This window comes from Chenopodium quinoa, unplaced genomic scaffold (assembly GCF_001683475.1).
Source record: "Chenopodium quinoa cultivar QQ74 unplaced genomic scaffold, ASM168347v1, whole genome shotgun sequence".
Taxonomy (NCBI): Eukaryota; Viridiplantae; Streptophyta; class Magnoliopsida; order Caryophyllales; family Amaranthaceae; genus Chenopodium; species Chenopodium quinoa.
In genome coordinates this window covers 10,778,719-10,788,355 of record NW_018743292.1, presented here as the reverse complement: position 1 = coordinate 10,788,355, position 9,637 = coordinate 10,778,719, and the positions used below count along the sequence as shown (strand labels likewise).

General features: G+C 40.9%; 1 non-coding gene across 1 annotated transcript; it reads left to right on the top strand.

Moving 5' to 3' along the window:
- The first annotated feature begins 2,938 nt into the window (after window positions 1–2,938).
- On the top strand, window positions 2,939–3,010 carry TRNAN-GUU. The gene has a single exon. It is a non-coding gene; the product is annotated as a tRNA-Asn (tRNA).
- The last annotated feature ends 6,627 nt before the right edge of the window (window positions 3,011–9,637 follow it).

Below are 9,637 nucleotides of genomic sequence, written 5' to 3'. Positions count from 1 at the left end.
GAAAGAAGAAGGGAGAGCCCGCTCTTGGTGGACCCAAATTTTGAAATCCTTCCGTTTTTCTATTTTTATACAAAACCTTTTATATACTCGAGTGCATAGGGGTGCACCCAAATTTGTTTGTTTGTTTTTTTTTTTCTCATTTGATATTTTTGCTCATTTAAGATTTTATAATGAGAAAAAAAATATTAAATAAGCATAAAGTACTATACTCTTGGATGCATATAAAATATTTATAAAATTAGTGTTAAAAAAAAAACTATTTATAAAATTAAGGGTGGAAAATATTGACAATTTTCATATATATTTGCCAAAGAAAGTAATTACATTACTCACCCACTCTCATTCTTCTAAATTATTATGCATGATCACCATTTTAATTTTTCCTTAGTTTGCGTAGCTATAGTAACAGAGAACTCATGAAAACGGAGAATGTACAGATTATAAATTTTTTTTTTAAACAAAATATATATATAACTTTTTGTGAAACGCTAAACATCGTCCTCATTTTACATATTATGCCCACATTTTAACTTAAACAGACTGTTTTTCCCCCTCTCTTTCTCACTCTCATCCATGGAAGCAGCTACTCTGTTATCACTATTCAAAAAAAAAAAAAAAAAAAAGCTACTATGTTATCTCCATCAAAAGTGGTTGAGGAAATTTCTCCTAAAATTGGTAATACACACATTACATTGGACACACAATCGATCCAATACACTAATTTTATTTATATTACTGACATTTGCAAACAACTTAAATTGCTGAATTTTCACATATACAAGTATGTAACTGTACAGAAATCCATTATTAACCATAAAATTTAAAATAATTTAATTAAGATTAAAATCACCAACTTTTCACTTAGTGAAAATCAGAAAAAGATGGTGGTCGGAAAACACCTCGAAATATCGTAACCCGTAGGTGGAAACACCTGAATTTTTCGTTCCCACCTACGGGTTACGAAATCTCTAGGCGTTTCCACCTACGGGATACGATTTATTTAGCCGTTTCCTCTAATTTTATTTGTAAAAAAAAAATCTCTTAAAGCCGCTGATGGTGGTGGTGGGCTTGATGGCAGGTGGTGTTTGTGGTGGTGGCAGGTGAGATGAAATGGTGATGGCATGGGGGAGATGGTGGTCTGTAATGGCGGAGAAAGCTCGGAAGTTGCATCAATAATGGAGGACAGCTCATAAGCCCCTTAAATTTTACGAGTATGTTTTTTTGAAAGATTGTAAGCCACTTAATTTCATGGAGAATTAAGAGTAGCTTCTTATCGGATAAGAGTGAGAACAAGAGGGGCATAATGGTCTGTTTAAGATAAAATGTGTGCAATAGTATGTTGGTTGAAGAAAAGGAAACCCTAACGACCAAGTACTCCCGCCACAAAAAGCAAAAACCGAACAACCACCATGCTCATCTGAAGAGGAGGCGAGCGCCCTCTAAGTTTACCACCCTACCCACTAATGGACTATGAGGAAAGCAGGCGAACCGGAACCGACCAAATCACTGTAGCAAACCCTCCCTTTACTCAATAGAGAACGCTTATCCTTTTTCAATAAAAAAAATGAGAAATGGGGCAGAAAAAGGTCTTTATTGAAAAGGCTTTGCACCTGAAATAGGACTCCATAAGAATGAGTATGGGCTTTCAAAAATATGAAAATGCAAGGTATGTAGCCGCTTATGCGAAGCTTAGGGGGTAAAAGGAAAGTCTTTTGAACAACCAACCTGACATAAGGCAATGCAATTGCTCGCCCACTTAGAGCAGATGGAGATTCTCGGGCAGGAAAAAGGTGGCACTCGACATCTATCAAACAACACCAAGAACAAAGTCATACCATGTCCTCGAAAGAAAAGTAGTGATGATTGCCGTAAATGCTGCCCTCGAGGACGTGTAAAAGATGTCTTTGCCCATGGTACACCTCTCAGTAGAAGGGCGTGAAAATTAAAGGTCGTGGGGACTTTAACTGAATGAATAGGCATGCTATCATGATATCAATTTCGATTTAGGAAAATAATCCAGGATGAACGCTTTTTTTGTTCGCTATGTGCTTACTAGATGCGTACTCACGCAGTCGATTTATGGACGAGGAAATTACTAAATGACGAGACCGGCCTAACCTAAAGTAAAGGCTTTTCCCTCTCTTAATGGTGATTCTTGATTGACTGACACTAGGAACCAATTCGGAGAAACAAGAACCATGGCATGAGATAGGCGGCGGAACAATTTCCGATAGCGAATTACTTGACTCGATGGATGGAGGTTTGGAACCCAACTCAAGGACAAAATCAATGTTGAGTCAACAATCATCAAGAAGGGCACCACCGAGCGAGGTCGAGACCAACACCTTGTATAGGGTTCTAACCCTGCCCTTCTTCCAATATCCTATGCAAGCTTTAGCTTGACTAACAAGCGAGAAACTTATTGAAAGGGGGCGTGCTAGCTGCAATCAAAAGCGCGAACCTTATTGAAAGGTCCCCTTACTAGAGTATAGATAGGCTCGAAGCTATTTGACTTTGATTGCAGGGTCAGATACTCTTTTAATAAGATAGAATGGGCTTTTTCAGCTTGATCGAAATCGATTCTATGATTGAATAGCAGATACTTAGTAGTATAAACTCGGAGAGACAGACAGAGAGGGGACTTTATCATACCTGCGAACTCCTAGGATGAGAAGTCAATCTCTTGTTTTTGGCAGGAAAAGTTCTACCTTCGGTAAAGTGGGTCTACTTAGCGAACTGGAAGGACGCGAAGATCGATTGATCAATATGAATCTCGAGAGTGGACGGTTAACTATTTCCCCCTTGTCCTGGAGTCTCTTTGGCCGGGGAGAGGCTTGCTATCGTAACCTTTTCCTCGGTGTATGTGAAAAAAGTGACGAACCCATTTCGGTCATAGGTTAGTCCAAAGAACGAGAGTCGGCTTCCTTAAGTCTGTTGTTCCTCAGTAGCTCAGTGGTAGAGCGAACGGCTGTTAAGTGACTGGTCGTAGGTTCAAATCCTACTTGGGGAGAATTTTGAGTTATCGCTTTTCTGACCTAGCGACCCCCGTCCTTCTACTTCGTTTCTAAACTAGCAGAATCGTGGGACACGACATCAAAACTGGGAAGTTTTTTGTTGGTTTTTATTCCTCACTCTCGTATAGGCAAACTTGGTTCGTTCAATTCTTAGGGAGAAGAAGGATCCACTGGGAATGAATGGGTAGACTGAAGTAGTATCTTCATTAGCCGGAAGGAATTAGTACGTCTCCACTAGCGTCATTCGAAGAACGAACAAGAAAAGGCGGACTGTTTAGGTAGGATATATGGATATGGTCCAATGGCATGGCTAAAGCTCTGCCAGCTTCTTGTAGACTGAACTTTCTTTGGGCTCCAAGTCATTTTTAGGTAAGATGGTAGAATTTTTCTTTGTCACCAGTGGCAACGAAGTTCTTGGTAATTAGCAAGGAGGAAGGAAGATCTCCACTCATTTCATTCAGTTCCTGCGGTAAGGCAAGGCGCAACCCACAACAAAGGAAGGGGGAAAGCTTGCTTGCTGTAGCCCTTTTTTAGTAGACTAGGCTTAGTAAGCGTAAGCTATTTAAATAGGCTCGCAGCTTCGCCAGAAGCGACGAAGGGAGGCTGGGGAAGAAGGCTGAAGACTACATGAGAGGGAAGCTGTCTATGAAGCTTTGCCCCTTGCTTTACAGAGATTGTTATGAACTGACTAAATGACTAGATTCCCTTGGAACGCTAGCTAAGCTAATAGTATTAGTTTCTCAATAAGCTTATTGATTGATTCAGCGAACAAATGCCTCCTTCTTAGAACTTATTGAGGAGGGCCTCGGCCCGGGAACGGAAGCGTGGCCGAGTGGTTAAAAGCGACAGACTGTAAATCTGTTGAAGTTTTTCTACGCAAGTTCGAATCCTGCCTCTCCCACCTGTTTGTTGTAGACTTCAGAGAAGAGAAAGAAGGAATTCGTCAGCGGAGGAAGGCCAACCAAGCGAAGCTCTTTCTTTTGGCTGTGCCGTGAAGTTCAATTGTATAGTATGTTAGTTAGAGAGGTTAGCGAACTACTACGATTTATAGATTCTCCATCAATATCCAATCCCAACGAGAATAGAAGCAAGTCACTTCCGGCTTGGCTTGTAATCGTAGTCTTTTAGCTTATGTAGTGGTCGGCCTTCCTACACACACGTGCTCGCAAGTATAACATGCCTTGGTTTGGGACGAAGCCAAGCCGATACATATGATAGGCGAAGGAAAGACCCCATTTCATAGCGCCTGGAGAACGCAAGTTTGATTGAGAATTGGAGAGGAAAGGTGGAATAAAAGGCTCGGGATGGATTTAGGAGTCTTTGTGCGAGTCGTACGCGGTGAGAGTCGCACGTACGGTAACGAGGGGGGTTCTCGTCTATACGTGTAGTGTGGTGGTTGGGCCTACCTACCATATTTGTTCCATGATCTATGGGTCTACAGGAGCTACCCATTTCGATCAATTAGCCAAGATTTTGACTGGATTCGAAATCACTGGTGTTCGATCTAGTGGTATTTTTATGGGGATTCTTTTTATTGCTAGGATCCCTATTCAAGATAACTGCAGTTCCTTTTCAGGCGGCTGTAGGACGAACGACCGCCTATAAGTGGTAGGGTAGGGTGGGTGGTACCGCTCAGATTACGGCCAATCTTCCTAACCGCGCGCGGGTCGGTCTGGGCTTAGAGCGCGTGAAACTCATCACTACCTCGTAAGGGCGTTGAGACCATAGCATGTTAAACGAAAGCACCGCTTTCTCTCTAGTGTTGTCACACAGTTGCCCGCCTAGAAGAGCCACTCGCTTTCTAATGTTGTCACACAAGATAAGCACGCCGCCCGCCTTGCTGGCCGGGTGAATCGAAGTTCTCTTCCAGTCAACTGTCCACCCAGTCAAGTGCAAAAAACACAGCAGAATCACGCAATGTATGTTGCTGGTGTGCTTCCTGCCCGCGAGGAAAGAAAGAAGAGCGACAAGGTTCAGTTCAGATTTGACTGTTTGCAGTATGGAAGCAGATTACCTAAAAAGTCCCTGGGAACAATGAAAAAAATAGATATCTTGGTATCGAAAACTATAGGAGGTTGTATTGGCGAGATCCAACGGTAAACAGCTGCCTAAAAGAAAAAGTGCTTAGAAGTCCGAGGACCTTTAGTACTGTACCCTACCCGCGAACCAGCAGCATTCGCACCAAGCAAGACCGCCCTTGTCTCTTTCCTTTCTCCATTCTACCTTCTTCTTTTCTTTGTTCCAAAAGAGTCTAAGGCAAAGCTAAAGTGGTTCGTATGCCTACTTTACCTACTTGACGAAAGGGAACGCACTTTGTTTCATTTTCGGGTTTATGGATTGGATTCAGTCAGCGTCACAACGTAATCAAAAGGAAGGAGTGACGCTTACCGGCAAACTCTTTCAAAGGCGACCCTCTCTAGTTTCCGGCAGTTTCCTACATTGAAGTAGCCTTTCATCGCCTTACCAAAGGTAATTCCTATTCACTTACTTGATTAAGTAAGGAAAGAAGTAACTATCAAAGAGCTCACACGACTGAAGTACCAAAGGTGCGCTCTACTCGATGACTAAGAAATAGGTTTGCGCTTGAATTGAAGTGATGAGGTCGCAAAGAGGAAAGTAGGGCTCCTATTGACGAAAGGTTGCTTCTTCGGTTTCCTTTAGAATGAAAGTAGCTTGCGCTACCTTACTACTTACTTTGTTTTATTCAAAAGGCGAACAACTCCCCCCCCCAACTAGTCGTATGGGGCGCGGTGCTTTTGGTAAGCTGCCTTGGATATGAAGAATTCCAAAAAAAAAAGGCAAAGTCCGATATTTGACAAAGATCTTTCTTTCTATCAATAGATAGGAATGAGTGCTCGATATAGGGGGTAGGATCTATCTGATCTTTTTCTTTCTTTTTTCTGCATGGCATAGCTAGGACCCTTCAAATCATGTTTGAGCCTATGTTCAAACCTATTGTAAAAAATTACGTAGTATTTTATTTAAATTAATACAACCATTCTTGAATATTTTATTTAAATATTTGTTTAATATATTGTTATTATTTTAAATATTTAATATTCCCTCCATTTCCTAATGTTAGTCTCATATACTATTTTGGGCATTTCAAAAAGATCTACCCATATTGAATATGTTCCATTTTTAACTTAATTTTTTTGGAATTAATTAGTTGTGGATTGATGACATGGCTCTAAGTAAGGAAATTTCTACCTTGAGTTATGCATTATGACTTATGCTTTCCAAAAAAAAACAAAAAACTTAAATAAGGTAAACTAATTATGAATTATTTTGTAATTACTGTTAGATTCCAAATATTCTTCTTTTCTTATTTTATGTGATTGATTCCATGTGGGACTAACATTATGAAACGAAGGGAGTATCTCTCATCTTATGGTCCAAACCTATTGATAATCATACTTTATTTCTCTGTGTAAAATAAAAATATAAATAAAAATATTACAATTAATATATTTTTTTAAAAAAAGAATTGCAATTAATAAAGAAGAAAAAGAAAGGTAAGGAATTAGTATTTTCTCTGTGATAATCTCTCTAAACAGCACGATCACCAAATTATATAACTCTCGTTGTTTTCATTCCTCTTTTTAACATAACTGCTACACTTCTTCTGTTACTCGATCTACACGGAATTTTAGGGTTTAGCCCAACCATGACAATTTTTGATCAAACTGTTATACTATAAGCAATAAAACAGAAATTACTTATCTCTTGATGCGTGAACCAAAACTGACAGTAGGTAGTCGTGTCGTGGCGAACCACTGACCTAAAAGACGATTCTGCGCTACCTCCCGGTGCAGTAGATAAGAAGCGGTCGCCCTCCGTGATAAGCACGACGCTGGAGTTTGTGTGAGCTCAAAAACCTGACTGGAATTCAGAATACTTGCCCAGAAAAATAAAGAACAGTGTTTAGTATTTTAGAGAAGAGAGAGAGGTACAAATTGTTGTATATTTTGGCTGAAGAAAAACCGAGTATAAATAGGCAGTAAAGGGAAAATGGCTAGCAGAAAAGAAGGAAACTGCTCGGCCAGAAAAACGTCCAGATTAAGTCAATTAATATGGAGCAATAATTAAGGAGAGTAACGGGCAGCTATAATCAAGGAATTAATCACTAAACACATTCCCAACAGTCAGAAAATCTCAACAGTCAAAACCGAACAAATGTTAAGGAATATTCTGTCAACAAAGAACGGAAATAAAATTTCTCCAAAAAGATAAGAGGAACCCACGCCCGCGCATCGCATTCCCCAAGTCCCGAGGCCTAAGCCCGACCCGACTCGGCTCAGCGCGTGCGCGCGCACGTATGTGTGTGGTACAACACCCACCTCCAAGTCACTCAACTAAGTAGTGCTAAGACACTACAACATATAAACAAGGCAAAACCTCTCCCCCCAACCAATGTGGGACTTTTTCCCTTTCATTTATGAGTCTATCTTTCTCTTGTTTTCTTCCAACACTCTTGTTTTATGTCAAGAACTTCCAACAATCCCCCACAGGTTCGAAGATATGAAAAAGAAAGGAAGAAAAGAAATTATTTTGGGCAAACAAAACAATTACATAAGTGTCAATGTCTCGCGACTTGAATTAACACATAGTGGACATCAAGCTATGATCCCTCACCTACCAAGTGACCTTCGTCTTGAACTCAATACGGAGTTAGGGACCCGTCACTTTGAGCCACACAATTGAACATGTATAATATTTTGAAATTCCGCGAATAAAGGTGACATATTATACTGGCCATACGTCCAAGCCTGGATGCTCATAGTATAGGTGCTCTAGAGTATAAGCCCATGAAATACTCATAGGTAGCAGCCACACTTCCACACCTAAGTTGGTGAATCCCATCAAGTGTGAGCTACAACACACCTCCAAAAATATGGATATGGGTTCGAGCCATATGCTCAAACTTTTTCTCATTTGTAGTTAAGCACAAAACAAACATCTAGAGATGGACAAAAAATAAAAATTGTGCTTCCGAATTATTATATAATGTTCCCCTTTGAACTCATAGTGAGTAGGAGTTCAATATTTCACAATTCATACAACGGGCTTTAGCCCCATCTCTTCCGATGTTTTCAAAACTAGTTTTCTACATAGGCCTCTAGTCAACGGATCCACCATGTTCTTTTCGGACTTAACATAGTCCAGTGATATCACCCTTTCAGACAACAAATTTCCATTACAAGAAAAAGGTTAAATTCCGACGGACATCTTCCGACGGACACAAAATTCCGTCGAAATCCTATATATTCCGGCGGATTTATATTCCGTCGGAATTCCTACAGAATAAAAATCTGTCGGAATATATGGGCATTCCGACGAAATATTCTGTCGGAAAATTTATATTCTGACGGAAATAAAATCCTTCGGATGTTTCCGACGGAATATTCCGTCGAAACATTAAATTTCCGACAGAATTTAAATCCGTCGGAAGTTTTCGAAGGAATATTCCGTCGAAACATTAAATTTCCGACAGAATTTAAATCCGTCGGATATTTTCGACGGAATATTTCGTCGGAAATTAATTAAATAATAAAAAAAAACCTCTTTAAAACCTAAAAAAACCCTAAAAACCCTTACATTCCTTTCTCTCCCCGCCTCCCTTCTCTTTCTCTCTCCTCTCTTCTTTCCTCTTCCCCTCTTTATCCTTCCTTCCTCCCTTCTCCTTCCTCAGCTCGGCGCACGCAACATTTCCTCTTCCCTTCTTTCTCCTGCCCCTCCTCTTCCCTGTTTCTCTTTCCTCTTCCCCTCTTTCTTTTTTTTCGTTTCGTTTTCTTTGGCAACTCAAGATTATTTCAAGATATTCAATGGCAACTCATGAAAATCAAGGTTTTCATGTCAAATTCGACCATGAAAACTCTAGATCTAGATTTTTCATGGTCGAATTTGACCTTATAAACCCAATTTCGACGTTTTTTTGGTCAAATTAAGGTATGTTTCTCTTTTTTTTCTTCTAAATTTTGATTTTAATTAATTTGTTGAATTTTTTGATTTTTTTGAAATATATGGTGTTGGTGAAGTATGGATTTTTTTTATGTTTTTTTTTTTGTTTATTCGGTGGTTGTTTCGGATGGTGAGGTGGGTTTCGGTGGTGGTGAGGTGGGTTTCGGTGTTCTTTTGGGTGGTTTCGGTGAGGTGGGTTTCGGTGTGGGGAGGTGGGTTAAGGTGGTAGGTGGAGAGGTGGGTTTCGCTGAGGTGGGTGGGTCTTGTGAGGTGGTGGAGGGGCTGGGCGATGGGGGCAGTGGGTTAAGGTGGTAGGTGGGGTTGTGGGTTTCGGTGAGGTGGGGAGGTGGGCTGGGTGATGAGGGCAGTGGGTTAAGGTGGTAGGTGGGGTTGTGGGTTTCGGTGAGGTGGGGAGGTGGGCTAGGCGATGGGGGCAGGTGGTTGGGTTGGTTATGGGTTAAGGTGGTAGGTGGGGAGGTGGGTCTGGTGAGGTGGGTAGGTGGGTGGGTCAGGTGAGGTGGTAGGTGGGTGGGTCTGGTGAGGTGGGTTAAGGTGGTAGGGGGGCAGGTGGTGTGGGCTGGTGGTAGGGGGCTGGTGGGGAGGTGGCATTTTTTTTATTGAAATTTCCGTCGGAATATACCGTTTCCGACGGAAATTTTTGT